This window comes from Myotis yumanensis, unplaced genomic scaffold (genome assembly GCF_028538775.1).
Source record: "Myotis yumanensis isolate MYYU_CA2020_CCGP unplaced genomic scaffold, mMyoYum1.0.hap1 SCAF_11, whole genome shotgun sequence".
NCBI classification, from domain to species: domain Eukaryota; kingdom Metazoa; phylum Chordata; class Mammalia; order Chiroptera; family Vespertilionidae; genus Myotis; species Myotis yumanensis.
This window is the reverse complement of record NW_027223762.1, coordinates 45645524-45666958: the sequence shown is the minus strand read 5'-3', so window position 1 is coordinate 45666958 and position 21435 is coordinate 45645524. Positions and strand designations below refer to the sequence as shown.

At 47.8% G+C, this 21435-nt stretch overlaps 1 protein-coding gene across 5 annotated transcripts in view; it reads left to right on the top strand.

The window, feature by feature from the left end:
- The first annotated feature begins 7968 nt into the window (after window positions 1–7968).
- The window catches only part of EVA1A (eva-1 homolog A, regulator of programmed cell death), a 65713-nt gene continuing 52246 nt past the window's right edge, over window positions 7969–21435 (top strand). For 2 of the 5 annotated variants that reach the window (XM_070429568.1, XM_070429563.1), the window contains exon 1: window positions 7969–8202. The gene's annotated coding sequence lies outside the window, so the exon portion shown is untranslated. Of the gene's footprint in view, window positions 8203–18147; window positions 18179–18454; window positions 18746–21435 lie in introns of those variants that run through there. The other 3 variants (XM_070429566.1, XM_070429567.1, XM_070429562.1) reach the window with 3 other exon arrangements.

Sequence of the window (21435 nt, the reverse complement as noted above, 5' to 3'; positions counted from 1 at the left end):
CTAGCATTTTCATATACTAATTATCCACTTATGTTCTTCTGTGAATATAAAAATGGAACACTTGTCTTTTCAATAAAGTGGTTTTTATTTTACTGAAGCTTTAGTTTAAATTTAGTTCTATTTAATCAACCCTTTATGATTTTTGCTCTTTGTATCTTGTTTAGGAGTACCCTTTCCCTTTCCAAGGTCATGTAGATATTATTATTATTTTTTTAATTTGGAATTTAATTTTTGAATGGTGTGAGGTGGAGATCCAATAATATCTATGATATTTTTCAGCTATGCAGATTTCCATATAGAAATTACATTGTGGCAGGTCCACTTATTGAATAGTCTGTCTTTCCCCCAATGATTTACAATGCATCATCTACTTTATAACAAGGACTCATACTTGGGTCTATTTCTGGGCTTTTTATTCTATTCCATTGACTTATTTGTCCACGTCTGGGCTGTTATTATCTTACTATCTTACTTGCTATATTATTTTATAGTAAGTCTATACAGCTTGCAGGGTAAGTTCTTTGTTTCAGAAATCTCTTGGCTATATCTTGGCCTTTTGTTCCTCTGATTAGAATTGCATAGAAGTTATAGTCTAATTTGATAAGAATATTGTACCAGATATCTTCCATTTCTTCCTTGGCCTTTTATTTTTCAGATTAGAATTGCATGGAATTTATAGGTTAATTTGATAAGAATATTATACCATATATCTTCCATTTCTTCCTTCAAATTCACCCTTTTTAAAAAATGAATCTCTCTATATAAAAGGCTAACATGCAAAGTGTCCCATCAGGAGTTTGACCGTGAGACCGGGAGTTCAATTGCTTGCTATGATGTGTGCTGACCACCAGGGGGCGGCGTGGAACATGGCGGGTGACCAGTGCTGGCAGGGTGCTGAGGGACCGAGGGAAGGAGGAGGCAAGGAGGCAGGGAACCTGATAGGCCCAAACGCCAGCCAGGCCTAGGGACACCACCCTTCCTCTCTTTTTAAAAATCAATTGTAAAAATCTTTAAACATTTTTTAAAACTGTTTATTACTTCCTTTGGAGCATAACAGTGAATTTCAAGCCAAAATACATAGTGTTATGCATGTTTCATTGACTGAAAACCCCCCAAAGCCTGGGAGGGATTATCTGTTGTCAGCTTTATCACCACTGTTTCCACGGACTTCCTACATCATTAAGGAGAGGCCAAGAGTAACATTTCCCAGAATCCCCTTCTCTCTATACACCTAGGGTAGTGTCAGCCAATGAAAGGCATTTGCATGAGATTGGAAGGCAGATGTATAGAAAGAACCACACTCCCTGGAAGCAGATTTGAGGTGTTCAGTAGCTTCAGGGTACTCTCTAGTGAGTGGCCCTCTTTGGTACTGTAGGCAGCTGAGATAGCCAGCAGAAGCCTGTAGAAAATCTCTCACTTTAGAATTGCAGGCTGAGATGGATGGTTGAAATTTCTCAAATTTTTCTGATATTTGAAGCAGTTTTCAAGTAAGCTCTTCAGAACCTCTTATGATGACGATGCAAGATGAGATCATCACAAATGGCCTCCTTGACCTTTGCCCCTAGTCCTGCAAACATGTGAAAGCCTCAAATATCCTTTCTTAAAGCCTTTAATGCTTGGAGTAGATTGAGGAATGTGGTAGCCAGCCTCCAAAATCCACCTCTCTCACCCTCTGCCAATGATTACTTTCTCCTGGTATTTGTGACCTTGTGGAGTCCCTTCCCAGACTGAGTCAGGGCGGCCTGGGTAATCCACAGAATAAGGTGGGAGGGATGGTGTGTGGCTTCTGAAGCTACATCATAAAAGGCATCGTGGCTTCTGCCTCTATCTTTTGAAAGAAATGCTCTGGGGGAAGCCAGTTTTCAAGACATGAGGTCATTCAAACAGCGCTCTGGAGAGGCTTGCCCATGGGGAACTGAGCCCTCCCACCAACACCAACTTGCCAGCGGTGTGAGTGAGCTGCCTTGGAGATGACCCTCCAGTTCCAGGAAATTCTTCAGATGACCTACACTGCAGTCAACCTCCTGAGATACCCCAAGCTAGAATTTCCCCGTTGAGCCACTTCTAAATTCCTGGCCCATAGAAACCATGATAGATAATAAATGATTATTGCCATATATCACTGTATTTTTGGGGGGGAGGGGTTATTCTGCAGAAGTAGTTAATACAGTAGCTTCTATTTTCCTACCAAACCCCCATTAAAAACTTTTAATTCTCAGTCTTTCCAAATTGTCTTATGTATCTATACAGTCACTGAACAAAGGGAGGGAGACCCATGCCATTTTCTTGCCAGGAATTATTTGACAAGCCCAGGCAGCTTGTGTTTTCCCAACTGGCTGCCAGTTTCCAGCTGGAAGAGGTGCTTGCATCTCCCAAGATGATCAGCTTATTATTCTGATAATAAGCATTACTTATTCTCTTTGCAGAAAGAAGATGACAAGTTTGAGAGTGGTCAAAATGCAGCTGGTTGAATCCCATCTCTACTATTTTTCTGGCTGTATTATCTTGAGCAAATTTCTAAAACTTTCTAAATTTTCATTTTCTTGACTATTAAATATGAATAATAGTGAAGTATGGTAGCAATCATCTCAGGTAGAAACTATAGTTTAACTTTAACCCTGCTGTTTGGCTTCTGCACTTATTTGCTTTGTTTAACAATAGAAAAGTTATTTTGATTTTCTGAATTATATAAATCACCCTGTTATGCCCAGATTTCAGGATCCCCAAGAAACCACACCAGGGAGCCAGCCATGTCCGATGCAAAAGCATAAGAGTCTTTATTCGAGCTAGCTCGGCTCCCCCATCTTGCCGACGCAGCGGCAGGAAGCAGAGAGAGATAACTCTGTGTGGAGATGGGTTATATAGGGAGAGTTGGAGTAAGGGGAGGAGAAAGGACTGTGCTCTGCCGATTGGCCAGGCACAAGTCGGTGTCTTGTTCCTGGGTGTGGCTAGCAGAGGCTTAGACTTCCGGGAAGAAGCTCCTTGCCAAGCACATGGCCAAGGTAAGATGTAGCACTTACCCTGGGGCAAGGTGGAGGGCGTAGCCCTTACCCTGGGGCAAGGTGGAGGGCATAGCCCTTACCCTGGGGCAAGGTGGAGGGCCTAGCCCTTACCCTGGGGCAAGGTGGAGGGCCTAGCCCTTACCCTGGGGCAAGGTGGAGGGCATAGCCCTTACCCTGGGGCAAGGTGGAGGGCCTAGCCCTTACCCTGGGGCAAGGTGGAGGGCCTAGCCCTCGCCCTTTCAACCCCATTCGACTGAATACCCTATTGATTGTACTGTGACTATCCCATTGGTTGTGGTCACACTGGTCTTAGAAAGCACATTTTCCTTTACTTGGGAAGAACAGCACAATTATCCCAAGGTCAGAGGGCTCCAGTTAACGTGTTCCTGTAGACTCAGTGTTCCGGAGACCCCAAAACTGTAATTTAGATAACATGAAACTGCTTCTGCTTCTGTAAACCGCTTTTTTGCAAACCAGCTTCCTCATTCCAGACCAGATAATGTGTTTCTGTCAATTCAGTGATCAGAGATCCAAAACTATAATTTAGATAACATGCTGCTTCTGCTTCTGTAAACTGCTTTTTTGCAAATCAGTTTCCTCATTCCAAACCTTGGGATGTAATCAATACCTTTGTGATCTTTGCCTATATAAATCTGGTGTTTCGGCCATCTTATCACTATGAGATTTGGGAGAGCCAAAATGCCCCCTCATAGTCCCGGATTGCAATAAATGTGACTTTTTAATTAGATTTTTGAGGCGTCCTTCTGTGATTCGAGGGGTACATTACAACAATAGTACCTACCACATAGGCTCGTGAGCAGGTTAAAATTTAGAAATAAGTTAAAAACTTATTCCCCGTCTATTCCTGGTCAGGGCACATACCTAGGTTTCGGGTTCTCTCTTCCTTCCTCTCTCTAAAATCAACAAACATACCCTCGGGTGAGGATTTAAAATAACTTACAACACTGTATCTGTCACATAGTTTTAATTTACTAATGATTTCTATGATGATGATGATGATGATGATAATGACAAAGTATAGACTTTGGTGTTTGGCATTCAAGGCCTCCCACAAGTTCCTTTCTGTATTTTTAAAAAAATATATTTTATTGATTTTTTACTGAGAGGAAGGGAGAGAGAGAGTTAGAAACATCAATGAGAGAGAAACATCGATCAGCTGCCTCCTGCACACCTCCCACTGGGGATGTGCCCGCAACCAAGGTACATGCCCTTGACCGGAATCGAACCCGGGACCCCCCAGTCCGCAGGCCAACGCTCTATCCACTGAGCCAAACCAGTTACGGCTCTGTTTTAATTACCTATTGTTGTGTAACATATCACTCCAAAGTTTACATCTAAGAGCAAGACCATTCTATATTATTACAATTCTGTAGGTTGATTGGGATCAGTTGGGTGGATCTTCTGCTCCATATGGGTATCAACTGCAGTCATCTGGGGACTTGACAGGGTTGGAATATGCAAGATGGCTCACTCATATGGCTGCTCTTGATACTGCCTGTTGGGCAGCTTAGTTGGGGTTTTCATCAAAGAGCCCACTCATGGCTTCTCCATATAGCTTGGGCTTCTCACAGCCTGGTAGCTGGATTCAAAGAGGCAAAGTCTTAAGAGCAAAAGTTCTAAGAAGCAGGAAGTAAAGCTACTGATTCTCTTAAAGACTAGGTCCAAAACTGACACAGTAGTATGTCTGCTATGGTCTATTTGTTAATCACTCATGGAACCAGTCCAGATCAAGGAGAGGAGAAGTCAAGTCTGCCTCTTGATTGAGACAGTGACAAAGAATTCGCCACTGTCTTTACTATATCCCCCAATTTCCTTTCCAAATATTTCCCAAAGTATCCCTAAGGGGATCCTATGAAACACAGTAAGTCTGTTAGCTTTTCCAAAACACGTCTGGTTGTTCCTTGGCTCTCCGTCCAGAGCAAGCCCAACCCCCTCCCTAAAGCTTTCCCTCCCAAGCCCCTAGCACTGACTGTCAGCATTGGCCATTGATCGGCGCCTCCTGTGAAGTTTTATTTATGACAACACACGTACCTGTTACTTGACACTTTCCAGACTTGATTCCTTATTTTGTATGTCGTTTCCCATTGAATGGGTTTTATATGCCTTGGCTTTCCATATAAACCTGGGACAAGTCTTACCATTAATCAGTGCTTAGTATTTTCTGATTTGAGTAATACACTGCGTGGACGCAGAGGTGGAAGGAAACTGGCACTTATTGAACACAGAGTTGAGCAAAAGGCTAGGTTTAACCCTGACTGGTTTGGCTCAGTGGATAGAGCGTCGGCCTGCCGACTGAAGGGTCCCAGGTTCGATTCCGGTCAAGGGCATGTACCTTGGTTGCAGGCACATTCCCAATAGAGGGTGTGCAGGAGGCAGCTGATCGATGTTTCTAACTCTCTGTCCCTCTCCCTTCCTCTCTGTAAAAAATCAATAAAATATATTTTTTTAAAAAAGGCTAGGTTTACATGCAGCATTTCATATTGCTCATGAGCATCCTGCAAGCATTATCATTCCCACCTGGCAGACAAGGAAACCAAGTACCTCACTTGGCTGACTTCACAACAAGCGAGTGGAAGAACCAAAACTAATGGCAGGTCTGTTTGATGCCAAGGCCCTTATCTTTCATTGGTGTGGTCCTGCCCGAAACTCCCTGGAAATAAAGCTGTTTGGGGAAAGACCGGAAACCTGTGTAACTATGGACTGTGGTCTCTAGAGCATGTGAACCATAAACTCCCCGCGGAGAGGGCATGCTCGCCTCAGCCTCCCTGCGTGCAGGCATTTACCACCGCCTGGGACCAGAGCTAAACATTAACCCCCCTTGAGCTCTGCTTTTCCTTAACTTGCCAGCTCCCAAGGCTCCCAGTGGCTTTGGTCACAGACCCTCTCCACGATGGCTCCATTTTAAACAGCTTCTGGGCATCACGATGACATGTTTGGAAACACTGTGGCATATTTGTGGTGATTAAACGTTACGAAAACGTCTAGCTCCTCCTCCCTCCACAGGCCTGTGGCTCCAGCATTGCCGGGAGCCCTGCTGATGCCTCCATTGGAGGACTCTCAAGGGAGTGCTTGGGGCCCCTTCTCCCCAGCCTCCGAGGGGAGCAAAGCTGCTGGCCAGGCATTTCCAGAGGGTTTCGAGGGGATCAAAGAGAGAAAAGCAAACACTGAGGGAAAATGTGCTATTTATTCTTGGAACAAAGTTCCACTGGCAGCTCTCTCCTCTCCAATAATGCTCGTTTTCCTGAAAGGATTACATACACGTTTGCTTCCTCCCCTAGGATTTACCCGCTGCTCAACTCCTGACTTGCACTGTCTATCTCCTGCCCCCTCTGAACCAGGCTTTCAGTGTTCTCACAGGCTGGGCAAAAATGAGAGAGATTAAAATCATCCATGAGAGAAAGTGAGTGAGTGCAGCTGCGGCAAATGGCCGCGTCAGCAACCCAAGTCAGCAGCTCAAATAAACCCGGCCACGTGAGTGGCCCTCCTGGGCCACAGGCGGGAGGATCCCTGGGATGCCGGGCCTCTTTCCCAGGGAAACAATGAGAAGGCTACAGTTGAGTCTGGAGTCCTGCCAGGAGGAGGTGTCTCTCTTTGGGAGAGCAATTGCATTCATTTTTTTTTTTTCATGGACATTTCAGCTTTTGTTAAATAACTGAACAAATTCATTGAAGGTTCTGGGGCAGAATAGCTTCCTGAGATACCCTTTTGTGTCTTGTTCTCTTCCCTATAGATACCCTTCCCTCCTCTGCCTCAAGGAGGTAGTAAGACCCTGGTGTGCCCTTGTCTTTGGGGTCTTTGTGTTGCTGCAGAGCTGAAAACAGACGTTCTAATCCGAGAAGACATTCTTCCTCCTGCTTTTGTCTTTGCTGCCTGTACTTATTGAGGGACCGGCAGGAGGGGGGCTGTGGGTTTCTGAGGGTGCGCAGCCTGACGGAAGACTGAGTCCCTGAGAAGGAAAGAAAGAGCAGGATCGCTGGGGGTACTCATGAGGTATGGACACCTGACCCACAACACCCACAACCGGGGCAGGAGTGGGGTGGGGTAGACATGACTAATTAAGAGCTGCGGCCTTAAAGTTCCTGTGGGGGGGAAAAAATTTCCAAGGCCCAGGCCTCAGAAGAACCTGCCTCCTGGTTCCATGCCGGCTTGGACTGAAGCCTGGAGGAGGTGCCAGTGCAGGCAGAGTCCGGAGGGCCCTCTTTGCATGCTGTGTATGGCACAAGTCACCAGAGATCGCCTCGTGACCCTGGGGAGGAGGCGTGCCCCAATAATGACAGATTAAATCTCAAGGGGGAGAGTAGAAAGCTCAGGGCAAATTCAATTCAATTGAGAGAAATACAAGAAGTTGTGAGGTTTCTTGCTAATCAGAGAGCAGCACCTACTAAGTGCTAGGTACTCTACCAAACATAAAACAGATAAACGAGCACCTATTACGCTCACAAGACTCAGATCCAGGTGAGGTGACACAGTGCAGACCTCAACGTGAAGACATGTCACAGATGCCAGGGGCTCCCAGGGAGCACCGCCTCTGTCTGGGGACAGGGAAGGCTTCCAGAATGGCTCACCTTTGTTCTGAGTCTTCAGAGATGAGCTGGAGGAGGATGGGGGTGGAGTTGAGAACATTCTTCAGGGGAGGATGGGAGTGGAGTCGAGAACATTCTGTACAGAGGAACAGAAGCGTGAAATAGCCTGGCATGTGTGGGAGACTGTAAAGAGATGGATACTCGGAGAGTAAGACAGGTTGTTACTGGATGGGGGGGGGCGGGGGGGTGGGGAAGCAGGCGTGGCCAGGGGAAGGGCTGTGCACCCATGCACAGGAGTCTAGACTTCACCATGTGAGCGAGTGGCTGACCCTGAAAAGTTCAGTGATGTGAACGGATGCCTTTGCTATGAAGCAAAGTCAGTTATGGGAGGTCACAGAGGAGGAGTGCTCCCAGCGGTGGGCGGGGATCTGGGAAGTGGGGAAGTGCACCGTGAAGAGAGGAGAGCCTGGGAACGGGGAAGAGGCCAACAGGAAAAGCACTGCCAGAGGTCACCGCCACAGGCGAGCAATGCAAACGCTGCCAGAGGTCATCAACCCCAGCGCAGGGGCAGCGAATGGATTTTGACACTGGGAAGCTATTTGGGACTTGAATGAAGGCTGTTTCCCTGGAGTGTTGGCAACAGAAACCAGACTACAGTAAGTTGAATGACTGAATGGACGTTAAGAAAGTGACTGATAATAAATACACCTACAGTGGGGCCTTGACTTACGAGTTTAATTCGTTCCGTGACAGAGCTCGTAACTCAAATTACTCGTATGTCAAATCATTAAAGTGAACGAGTGAGACACGTGATGCTGGGCTGATGTTATGGCGTTCACTGTGACGTTCGCTGCACCAACTAGCAGTGGGGTATCTGAAGCTGGCTCGTAACCTGAATTTTAGCTCGAAACTCAAAGCAAAAAATCTGCCAAGAGATGGCTCGTATCTCGAAAAACTCGTTAGTCGGGACACTCTTAAGTCAAGGCCCCACTGTATTTGTTTGAGGTTTGGTTATGAAGAGAAATAAAAGTGGGAAAAGATCTATAATTGGGTGCAGAACGTGGAAGACCTATTGAATAGTAATTTGTTCATGTGTTTTAAATGATGGGGCAGGTTTGGGCAAGTTCAAGGTTGAGGGGAAGGAGGCAGTGGGAAGATCAAAGACAAGGGATGAGGAAGTCGATGGAGGAAGAAAGGCCCAGCAAGCAGGGGCCTGAGGCATAGAGAAGACCCCCTGACCTGACCAAATTCCCCTGTGGCCCCGGGCTGGAGAGTTTGAGGTCACACATCTGTGTGGAAGCTCTGTCACTCTATATCTCATTATAGTCGTCCCTCCCCCCCTTATCTATGGGGGATATGTTCCAAGACCCCAGTGGATGTCTAAAACTACAGATAGTACCTAACCCCATATATCAGTGGTTCTCAACCTTCCTAATGCCGTGACTCTTTAATACAGTTCCTCATGAGTGGTGACCCCCAACCATAAAATTATTTTTGTTGCTACTTCATAACTGTAATTTGCTACTGTTATGAATCATAATGTAAATATCTGATATACAGGATGTATTTTCATTGTTACAAATTGAACATAATTAAAGCATAGTGATTCATCACAAAAACAATATGTAATTATATATGTGTTTTCCGATGGTCTTAGGCGACCCCTGTGAAAGGGTCATTCGACCCCCAAAGAGGTCGCAACCCACAGGTTGAGAACCGCTGCCATATATACTATTTTTTCCTATATATACACTAGAGCCCCAGTGCATGAAATTTGTGCACTCAGGGGCGGGGCGGGGGGGGGGGGGGGGAGTCCCCCAGCCTGGCCTGTGCCCTGTCACAGTGCAGGAGCCCTGTGATCAATCACCCCAAATAGGTAGGCCCCGCTCATTTTCCGGGGCTCTTCGATGGATTGCCCCAAAGAGGCAGGCCTAGCCCGCGGAGTCGGGAGGAGGCAGGATCCCCAGGCAGGCCTCACCCCACGGAGCCGGGGGCCCCCAGGCAGACCTCACTGCTCTGAGCTGGCAGGAGGCGGGACTCCCAGGCAAGCTCCGTGCCACACATGCAGCTTTAAGCCCAGCCTTGCCCACCAGCGCGCGCCCGCTGTACAAGCAGCCATGTTGTGATGGCGTGAGGGCATCACGGCATAACGACCACTTAGGCCAGTGGTTGGCAAACTCATTAGTCAACAGAGCCAAATATCAACACTACAAAGATTGAAATTTCTTTTGAGAACCAAATTTTTTAAACTTACACTATATAGGTAGGCACATTGTTATTAACTTAATTAGGGTATGCCTAAGGCTTAGGAAGAGCCACACTCAAGGGGCCAAAGAGCTGCATGTGGCTTGCGAGCTGCAGTTTACTGACCACTGACCTAGGCTTTTATTAGTAAGGATAACCATGATAAAGTTTAATTTATAAATTAGGCACAGTCCAGGATTAACAACAACAATAATAAAATAGAACAGTTATAGCAATATGCTTTAATAAAAGTTATGTGAATGTGGTCTCTTTCTCTCTCTCAAAAGATCTTATTGCACTATACTAGTATGGACCTTTTCACTTAAGGAAGTCCTTAAGACTTCTCTTTTGCATATCTGAATTGCCAGCATCGCTGCGCTTGCACCGTGGGGCTATTATTAAGTAAAATAAGGGTCACTTGAACCCAAGCACTGTGATATTGAGACAGTTAATTGGAAAACCTAGATGGCTACTAAGTGGCTAATGGGCAGGTAAACATAAACAGCCTGGATATGCCGGGCAAGTCCCATCCTGGGTGAGCAGCAGTGGGGCTGGGTGAGATTTCAGCATGCTACTCAGTACAGCACACAATTTAAAACTTATACAGTGTTTATTTCTGGGATTTTCCATTTAATATTTTGGACTTCGGTTGGCCACGGGTAAATAAAACCTCGAAGTGAAACTGCAGATAGGGAAGACTACTGCAAAGTAAACCCTCTGCTTCTGAGAAGTATAGTAAACCATTAAAAACAAACCAAAAGCATCTATATGATAAAAGCCTAAGCAACCATTAAGGTGGAACAACCAGAATGACCGGTTGCTATGATGAGCACTGACAACCAGGGGGCAGACGCTCAATGCAGGAGCTGCCCCCTGTTGGTCAGTGCACTTCTACAGGAGGAGCACTGCTCAGTCAGAAACTGGGCTCACCTCGTGGCTGGCGAGCCTCTCCTGCCTCCTTGGCAGCACTAAAGAGCAGTGAGCCAAGTGGTAAGGAGCAGCGAGCAGGAGGGCAGTTAGGGCGAGGGGTCCTGGACTGCGAGAGGGCTCAGGCCGGACTGAGGGAACCCTACCCCCCCTCCCAGTGCATGAATTTTGTGCACCGGGCCTCTAGTCATATTATAAATACTTTAATAGCTAATTTAAAGGATTCTCATTGTGGACCTATTGGTGAAGAAAATGAATCAGACTTTCACATCCAAAGTATATGCCCCCTGTCCTCCCCCCCACCCCAAAGAAAGAAGCCTGGCTGGGTGGCTCAGTTGGTTGGAGCATCATCCCATGCACCAAAAGGTTGTGTGTTCTATTCCTCATCAGAACACATACCTAGGTTGCGGGTTTGATCCCTGGTCAGGGGCATGTGTGGGAGGCAACTGATCCATGTTTCTCACATCAATTTTTTTTCTCTCTCTCCCTCTCTCTCTCTCCCTTTTTCTCTCTCTCAAAATCTGCCGGAAGCCGGTCCATCCTTGCTGCTTGACACAGTCGCTGCAGGAAAGAAACATCTGCACAGCATATGTTTCAAGGGACCTGGCATATATAGCATATTGTTCTTAATATGTTTGCTCTCCTTAGCGCCATGTGTTTTAACCAGGGTCACCTCTCCGAGAAAGGTTGTTTCCTCAGGTGGGGATTTTTCCCTGAGGTTAGGGAGGGGATACAACCCCTTAATTAAGTGCCAGGCGGGTAGTTAAGCTACATAATCTTTACTCCCTGGAATGGAGATAAGAAATGCCCTAACCTTTGTAATAGAAATTGACAGGATTAAAATCCGCTGGTATAAATATAGATGTAACAAGACAATAAACATCAGATCCTCATCAGATCCTCATCAGCTCCTAACCAGAACTCCGACCAGAATTTTGGCTGGAGATCCTGGCTAGAGGTCCTGACTAGGCTGCTGATCAACTGAAGGCTGTCTTCGTGTCATTCCTTCTTCGCCGACTCCGTCCACACCTTTGGGGACCCCTGGACCCGCTGGGATTGGACCCCAGCAAAAATCAATAAAAACATTAACTTCAGGTGAGGATTAAACACACACAACACCAACAAAGTAGATCCCAAACTCCATCACTGTGTGCAGACACAGAGGACTGACTTGTTGCTGGTGGCAAATGGAAATCACTCCAATTCGGGCACCAGAGTAATGAACAGAGTGCCGTGCACTTGGTTTGATTAGATCTAACACACCTGAGCATAAGGACACTGTGTTCCAGAACGTGCTACCATGAAATTTATGAATCTGAGAAGTGGATGCTCTGTGGGGCTTTCAGAAGTTCCAATGCCTGCCACCACCATCTGGTCTAGTTAGTGCACACCCTTCAAGGAAATGAATAGTTTGGTATGTTTTGTCTTCTGTTCTGTGTTTGCCCATTTATCTTTCCAAACAAACCACTCGATTAATTTCTCAAGCTCACACCTTCCACAGTTACAGGAAAGAAATCTCTGAGGAATCTGGAAGGGTTGCAGGCAGCCTCGGAACAGGGCTCAGTTATGCTTTAATTCAAAGTTTATACTTCATCGTGAACGCTAGTGTTCCTTATTCCTTTAAAAATGACTTTTAATAGTGTGCTACCTGTGATGTACAAGTTTTAATGGGTCATGGGTGTCTCAATTTTATGAGGATCAATGGTGTTTTTGATAATGGGAGACATGTTTATCTAAGAGACAGCTATCTAGGGTCATATGTGTGGTGGTAGGGATCTAACATGCATTTTCTTAAAGATCAATTATTAGCAGTGCCACTGGGCATGTTTTATTGTTCCATTGCCTCATTTTTTTTTTTTTTAATGATTGAAACCTCTCGTTTTTACAGTGGCTTCCTGTTGGTCATAACAGAGTGTTTTGTGTGGATGATTTATTCAAGTGACGTTTATGCTTATTTAACCTTGTTGGCCAAGATGAAAAACGTAGAGGAGGTGTCAGCCTGGGCATGAAAATCTCCCTATGGAACATGAAGGGGGGAAAAGAAGCAAAATTTACACTCAGCTATGTTTATAGTTTAACTGGGGAGTGTGTTTTGATTTAAAACCTGTCATTAATCAGAGGTAACGTCGTATTGGGCAGCAGCAACTGGCTAGAGAAATATTTTGATTTCTACTCTATTACCTCCGAGCAAGATAAAGTGGTTTAGCCAAGAGTAGTTAGGTCTCTAGTCTACTGACTGGGGCCATGAGGAAATAACTCAATGAAAGATAAGCTCCCACTTCAAAGTAGATTGAAGACGTGCTTAATTGATGCTCGTTCCTCATGATCTCATCCCTTCTGGGCACAAAACATTTTAAGAAAGGTGGGGGAGGTGATTAGAACACTGTGGGGACTGGGCTGTGCACTGATATTCTCTGGGATTTTTATTCCTATTAAAATTTCACTGAAACAACCGACATGGTGTTCCCAGCATCCCCTCATATTCCTCAGTACAGGAAAGACATCGCTCTCTGAAAAGGAACAGAAGGCCTGGCGAACATGGATTTTATAATTTAGTTGTCTACATCTGGAAGCTAGGGCTTCAAGGGGGCACAACCGTCAACATTGATTTATTTGGTGATTAAAGGCATCCATTAGACCTTGTAAAAAGTTGGACTGTACATGGGCGGTGCTGTCTTCTTCGACCTTTGGTGTCTAGGAGGTGTTAGTGGCTAAGACTATCAAATGACCAGTTTCATTTCAGCAGGCTGTTGTGGAATGAATGAATTTAAATGCCTCCTGGTTAATGTCTATCCATGGACCTTAACATAAATCCCATTACTTGGCCAGGGAATTAAATGGCAAAAGTGAAACAGTGGGTTAAAAAAGAAAGAAAAAGAAATCGTCCTGCTTCTCTAGTATTTTAAACAAGTACCCGTTTTCTTTTCAAGCTTACTTTTGCTAGGGTGAACAAATATGAAATGACCGTAGGGCAAAACATTTAAGTCCTGGCCTCCTGATTTTCCTGAAGTGACGTAACTAATGGTGGCACATTGGTCTCTGTCTGCCCATCCATTAGCCTCTCGTTGGGCCATGAGGCACTTTCCTTGGTCTTTCATTATTCGGTTCACATGGCTGCCTTGCTCCTGGAGGTCATTGGCCACTTCTGGAATGCATAAGCACTGACTGTTTAAAGGCTTCTTGTAAACAGCAGTGCCACAGGAGAAGGGGCAAGGATTCTGGTTCCAATCATTTGTGCTTTCTGGAGATGGAACGAGAACTCCTACCCTTGACCATGTGGGGATGACCTCACTCACTCAAGGTTGAGATACATCCAAGAATTTTCCTCAGCCTGGCATTGTCTTAGGATGCTGTGGGCCAGGGAGCAATTTTGACATTTTTCTATTCCTGATGACTTATGGCGATCACTACTAGAATGAGCTCCTTGCTGTTTTGTATGCTGCTCATCTGTTAGGGCCTACGCTCTGTCTCTGCATTTCCTATAGAAGCAGTGCTCAAACCTCACTGCATGTTTTAATTACCTACAGAGGTTTAAAAAAAAGCCCCACCCCTGGAGATTCTGATTCAACGGGTCTGGTCTGGAGCCCAACGTGTTATTTCAAAACACTCCCCAGGTGAGGATTAAGTGTAATGTGCAGGTTGCCTATGGTGTCTTGGACACAAGAAACTTGGGTTGCAGCGACAAACAGATCTTCATTTTATGATGTCTCAGTTTATCCTATATAATAAAAGGCTAATATGTAAATTGACCAAACAGCAGAATGACCGGTTGCTATGACGTGCACTGACCACGAGTAGGCAGATGCTCAATGCAGGAGCTGCCGCCTGGTAGTCAGTGCACTCCCACAGGGGGAGTGCTGCTCAGCCAGAAACCGGGCTCACAGGCTGGCGGTGCAGTGGCGGTGGTGGGAGCCTCTCCCGCCTCCGCAGCAGTGCTAAGGATGTCCAACTGATGGCTCCTGGACTGCGAGAGGGCGCATGCTGAGCTGAGTGACCCCCCACCCAGTGCACAAATTTCGTGCATAAGGCCTCTAGTTTATAAAATAAGAAAACAAGGGTGCTTAACCTGTCAGGATGAAAAGAAATATATCTGAAAAGGACTGGGGTTTGGCACCTCAGAGGCTCTGGTTAAAAGGCAGTATGTGCACCCTCATGTACGCACACACACATATGCACCCATGAAGTGGGTAGCTTTGAGGAGTCCCTTTCCAAGGCTTAGCTGTGACCCATGGGTTCCCAGATAGCTTCTGGGAGCATCTGTTTCTGTAGGGCCCTGGAATGGTCATTCTAAAACCCTTCCTTCAAGGATGCATGCTCTAGAGAATGACCTGTAAGATGCTCCAGTGGGGCTCTCCAGCCACCTGTGTCCAGTTGCACAAGAGGCAAAGGCTGCTCTAGATGGCAGTTCACATCCTCCATGTCTGTGATTCTTTAACCAGTTGGAGTGCAAGGGTTCAACAGTACCTTCATCATTGTAATAAAACTAGAGGCCTGGTGCACAAAATTTGTGCATGGGTGGGAGGGGGCCCTCAGCCCAACCTGCACCCTCTCCAATCTGGGACATCCCTCTCACAATCCTGGACCACTGGCTCTTAACCACTCACCTGCCTGTCTGCCTGGTTGCCCCTAACTGCCCCCCTACCCCTGCTGGCCTGGTCACCCCTAATTGCCCCCTGCTGCCAACCTGATTGCTCCTCACTGCCCCCCCCCTCCCCACCAGCCTGGTTGTCCCTAACTGCCTCCCCCTTCCAGCCTGGTCGCCCCCATCTGCCCCCCCTCTGCTGGCCTGGTCGGCCCACTCAGCCTGCTGTTTGGTAGTCCGAATGGGTTGTTTTGGTCGTGACAGCCCCTGGCTTTTTATATATTAGGATGAGTATATACAAATTAGTACATACAATGCTTAGTATATACAATGACTGGTATGTGCTAAGCATTCAACAAGTGTTAGCAGTTCTTAATAGCAGTAGTTTTAAATCCAAAGCTAGATTTACGGGTCACAGTGCTTCCAAATATCCTTCCTCTGGCTCAGGGGGCAAATGCAGAGGCTCTGGATTGGGGCCAGTTCACCACAGAAAGTCTATGCCACCTCCTGGCATTTGTGCCCTATTTATTCATTCATTCATTTAGTACATATTTATGGAGCACCAATTATGTGTGTGGCCCTGTGCTTGGCACACAATCCTTTGACCTCTGGTGTTCATGCATGGATGTGTACATGGCAGGTACACACAATACTACACCAGGAAAACCCTCCTCTCAACACCACCACTTCCTTGGTTGCTGATAAAACTGGGGAGTCAGGGAAGCTCTGATGACACTTTGCATCCTGCCGGGAGCCGGTCCATCCTTGCTGCTTGACACAGTCGCTGCAGAGAAGAAACATCTGCACAGCATATGTTTCAGGGGACCTGGAGTATGTAGCATACTGTTCTTGATATGTTTGCTCCCCTTAGCGCTATGTGTTTTAACCAAGGTCACCTCTCCGAGAAAGGTTGTTTCCCCAGGTGGGGATTTTTCCCTGAAGTTAGGGAGGAGATAAAACCCCTTAACTAAGTGCCAGGCGGGTAGTTAATCACTTTAACTACAAACAATCATGCTTAAGCTACATAATCTTTACTCCCTGGAATGGAGATAAGAAACACCCTAACCTTTGGAATAGAAATTGATAGGATTAAAATCAACTGGTATAAATACAGATGTAACAAGAAAACAGAAGACAGAACCTAGAGACAGGACTTGGCTGGAGATCCTACACAGAACCTAGAAACAGAACCTAGCGAGAGAACATGGCTACAGAACTTGGCTGGAGATCCTGGCTAGAGAACCCAACTCTCTGATGAACTGAACACTGCCTTCATGTCATTCCTTCTTTGCCGACTCTGTCCACACCTTTGGGGACCCCTGGACCTGCTGGGGCTGGACCCCAGCAGCATCCCAGGAGGTAGAGTGTAAAGTTAGTCAGATGTGTATTTTACAGATAAGGGAACTGAGGCCTGATAAGGGAGTACTGGTCCACGTTCAGACAGTAATTTAGTGGCCATCTGAAGCTAGAATCTGGTTCCCTAAACAGAGGCCCTTTCCAGGTGACGGTTGTCTCTGTATTAGGGCTACAACTTGTCATTGTAGTTTCCCCCCCACACAGGTGTTCTTTGAATAAGTCTAGGACAGTGGTTCTCCACTCTGACTACATTAGGTCATCTGGAAAGCATTTAAAAAATACTGATGTTGTAGCCCCATCCCAGACCAATTAAATATGCATTTGTGGGGGTGGAGCAGGGGACTCATATTGGTTTTTAAATCTCTCCAGGTGTTTCTAATATGCAGTCAGTAATATACAGTCAGTGGTGTAAAGAGCAGTGGTTCCAAAATGCTAATGAACTTTTGAATCCTTGGGGATTTGTTAACATGCAGGTTCTGACTCAGTAAAACATAGGGAGCTGGAGAGTCCGCATATCTAACACACTCCCAGGTGATGTTACTATTACCAGTCCCAGGACCACACGTGGACTAGCAGCTGTGGAGATGCTCTGGGCTTCTGGTCACCCACTGTCACCATGAGCCTCTAGGCCAGTGGTTCTCAACCTGTGGGTCGAGACCCCTTTAGGGGTCGAATGACCCTTTCACAAGGGTCGCCTAAGACCATCGGAAAACACATATATAATTACATATTGTTTTTGTGATGAATCACTATGCTTCAATTATGTTTAATTTGTAACAATGAAAATACATCCTGCATATCAGATATTTACATTATGATTCATAACAGTAGCAAAATTACAGTTATGAAGTAGCAACAAAAATAATTTTATGGTCGGGGTCACCACAACATGAGGAACTGTATTAAAGGGTCTCGGCATTAGGAAGGTTGAGAACCACTGCTCTAGGATCTTGGTCAGGAGGTCTTATCAATGCTACCCCACTGCTCCCTGCTGCTCTATCCTCCCTTGATGGACTGGTTCAACATTCTCTTCCCTCTTTGCCCCCCACCACTTCCCATCCTGACTGGGTTCTCTGCTGGACTGCCTCCCCATGGGGCTTTCTCATGCCTTCTTGCCGCTGCCCAGGCTGTCTTTACTCCACAGAAAGTTCTCGACCTATCTCTTAAGAGACCACAGCACCCTTGCTATCTGTCTGTACTAATCACCTATGTCGATTTTAGGAACAATATTCCCTTCTGGTTCATTTCTGCCCAGCTCAGGGCCTATTAGGCTTTCAACACTCATTCAATACTCAAAACCCCACCCTGAATGAGCAAGGACAAACAAAGACTGCTCTCCTTCCAATCAAAATGAACTCTCCTTCGAGATTATACATCAGGTTTTAAATGCCCCACTGGGGGAAAAAAAGTTGATCAAATTTAACAAAGTAAGTATTTATTTCCTGCCTGGGTAGAGTGGTTTTTACAGGCTCAAAGCAGGCAGCGGCACAGGAACGAGAGGAAGGATGCTGGCAGGCACTGAGGTCTGCTATTAAGTCTGGGCTCATCCCAGCGGGGACAGACCAGAGCACCCAGACAGGGGCACTGCCGACGGGGAACTGTCGGGGCCCTGGGGACTGTCGGAAGCGCGTGGAAGCAGGCAGGAGGCTGGGAGCGTGAACTAACTTGGCCAGGAGGGAGGCGCCCGCACGCTGCAGCCGTTCAGGTTTCGCGTCTTCCCAGAGCCCACACGGGCCGCCGGCGAGGGGAAGGGGGCGGGGGAGAGGGAGGGCAGGTCCGGAGCCGAGGGGGCGGAGGAGTGGGGAGACCGAAGGAAATGAGACAACCTTTTCCTCCCACTGACTCGGGCTCCTCCGGCGTCTGCGGGACTCGGCGCGATCGCCGGCGAGCGCCGAGGCCGGGACCCCGCTCCCCGCGCAGTCCCCGGCGGCTCCTCCATTGGGGTTTCTCTCCCAGGCGCCCCGCCGGCCCCAGCCTCAGGCACCGGTTAGTCCCGCTCTTCCCTGGGGGACCCGCCGCAGGTCCCCCGGCTCGGCCCCGCGCCCCCCGCGCGCAGCCCCCGGAAGTGCGTGCGGGCGGCCCTGGCGAAGGTAAGCGGCGCCCGAGAGCGCGCCCGGGGCGCCGGGACGCCCCGCATCCCCAGCCCCCCGCGCCTCCCCAGCGCCCCCTCTGCGGAAGCGCCCCGAGCACTTCTGACCCGAAGCCGCAGCTACGTCCCCATCCCTGCCCAGGTGTTGGAGGCTGGGTGCCCCCGCGAACTCTGCTTCCCAGCGCTTTCTTTTTGCCTCCTCTTCCTCCTACTTTCCTGTTGCTTCCCCCGCCCCCTGCGTTTTTTTTTTTCTTTCTTTCCCTTTCTTTCTTTCGGGTCCAATAACTCTCAGCTCCCTGCCTTTGCAGCCTGGGTTCGGGGTAGGTGCTTTCCAAATCTCGGCGCCTCTCTGCCCTGGGTCTCCGGGGGCAGCGACTGGGCTGGCCGGCCCGCAGCAGGGACTGGCTTTGACCCGCGCCGGCCGGGTGCGGACCTGCCTGCAACGTCCGTGGCTCACGTGGAACTCAGTTATCTGGCTCCTTTCGGAGGCACCCAGCTCGCCACGCGCTTTTGGCGACTCCCAGAACCCCGCAATCAGAGCAGACTGGGGAGTGAATAGGCTGTGGGCGCCGCCTAAAGCCCTGGGGGGACGCTCTGCTGGTGGAGAGAGGCGCAGCGGGCTCCCTGCGGCTCTGAGGTTCCCAATGATTGGGTGGGGGCGGGTGGGGGGTGGGGGCGTGGAGAGGAGTACTGGATGCAGACGTTCACTGGGCCGAGGAGGTAATAAGGACGGTTCCCCAAGGCGAGGGGGGTGGGCGACACCATCATGGGAAGCTTGGCATTTTGCTTTTAACTCCCTGAGTTCTCACATGGAGTCTAAGAGTAGCAACTTTCATTCCTGTTTTGCAAAGGGCTAAGTGAGGCGCAGAGAGGTTAACTAAGGAGTCCAGGGCCACACAGCTGGGAAGGGGCCCAGCCGGGGTTTGGGTACCAGCTGGTTTGTAGGACATATCCACACCTAGTCCTACAGAGGGCTCCTCTCTCCAGTCTGAGCAGGAACCCACCACTTCTTGCTGGCTTGGGGGGGGGGGGGGGGGGGGCACGACCAAGTTTTTTCCTTTTGGAGCCAATACATCTTGATTCTATTCAAATCTAAAAAAGACGTATTTAGTACCTACTATTCTCCCAGTTCTGTGGCCAGCACTGACATTTCACCTTTGAACCTCACTCTTCCATCCTCTTCTCATCCAGTCTGTCACCAAATCTATAATCTGCTTCAGAAGGCTGGCTCGGTCTCCCTCTCCCCGAAAGGCAGTCGAGCTAGGTGGCTAAGAGTGTGGGCCCTGGAGCCGGACCACCAGCGTTTAAATCCTGGCTGTGGCCTTTCTGTGGCTGAATTTCCTCATCTGTAAAAGAGGAACGGGAGGATTTAAAGCAGTGGTTCTCAACAAGGGTTTTGCTTTCGCATCCCAAGTGACATCTGGCAATGCCTGGAGACATTTTTGGCTGTCTACATGTAAGCGGGGGAGGATGCTGCTCATCTGGTGGGCAGAGGCCAGGGATGCTGCTAAATTTCCTGGGATGCACAGGACAGCCTCTGCCCCACCCCCCCAACCCCTGCGCACAAAGAATGATCAGTCCCAAATGTTAATAGTGCTGAGATTGAGAAACCCTGATATCATGTAGCAGTTCATGAAGAGCGCTATTATTTCCAACTCTCACCCTCTTATCTGCTCCAGTTTGGACAATTATACAAGCCTCTGTCCCCAATCTCCCTTCATTCCTGGGCAAGAATTCTGTTGTTAAAACCCCAGCAGGCCTTGCTACTGCAGTCCCTTAAGACCCTTGTTACCCCCCCCCCCCCCCCCCGCCCCTGGAGCTAACAGCAGGGGTGGGAATCTACACCTGTTTTACGAAGGTAGATCCTGTCCATAATAAAGTTGACAAATCACTGTCTCACAGATAAAATCTAACTTCTGATGTTGGCACACATGGCTGTTCATGACTGGCCTCCACTTACCTTCCCAGCCTAACTTTATGCTGTGGGTGCCTGCCCTACCATACCACCCAATTCACTATTCTTTTTTAAAAAATATATTTTTATTGATTTCAGAGAGGAAGGGAGAGGGAGACAGAAATATCAATGATGAGAGAGAATTATTGATTGGCTGCTGCCTGCACGCTCCCCTACTGGGGATCGAACTTGCAACCTGGGCATATGCCCTTGGCCGGAATCTAACCCGAGACCCTTCAGTCCGCAGGCTGACTCTCTATTCACTGAGCCAAATCAGCTGGGGCCCAACTCACTATTCTTTTGCTATTCTAGGTTCTGACTTTTTGGAATTCCCTTCCTCCTTGGCTGGCAAATTTCTCATCATTCTTGGGGCTAGAACTCAAGTCCCCTTGTGGGTGGAGCATTCTTCAGGTCCTGCAGACTGCTGCTCCCTGTTACTGGAGCCCTAGTCCTCCCCCGCCGCCCTTTTCCTTTTAATATATCTCTTGTGTAGTGTGTACTGCACTGTGTAGGGATCCCTAGTTCATCTCCCACGGCTCTTTATGGACCTAGAACCTAGCACAGTGCCATGCTCACGGTGGTGCTTAAGATTGTGGGCTTTGGAGTCAGGCTGCTTGGGTTCAGGTCCCAGCTCTGCCACTTATTAACTCCGTGGCCTTGAGCAAGTTGACTCACTCTCTCAAAGACATATTGGTAAAATAAGCAGAAACAGCCTGCTTTATCTGCAAAGTAGTGTG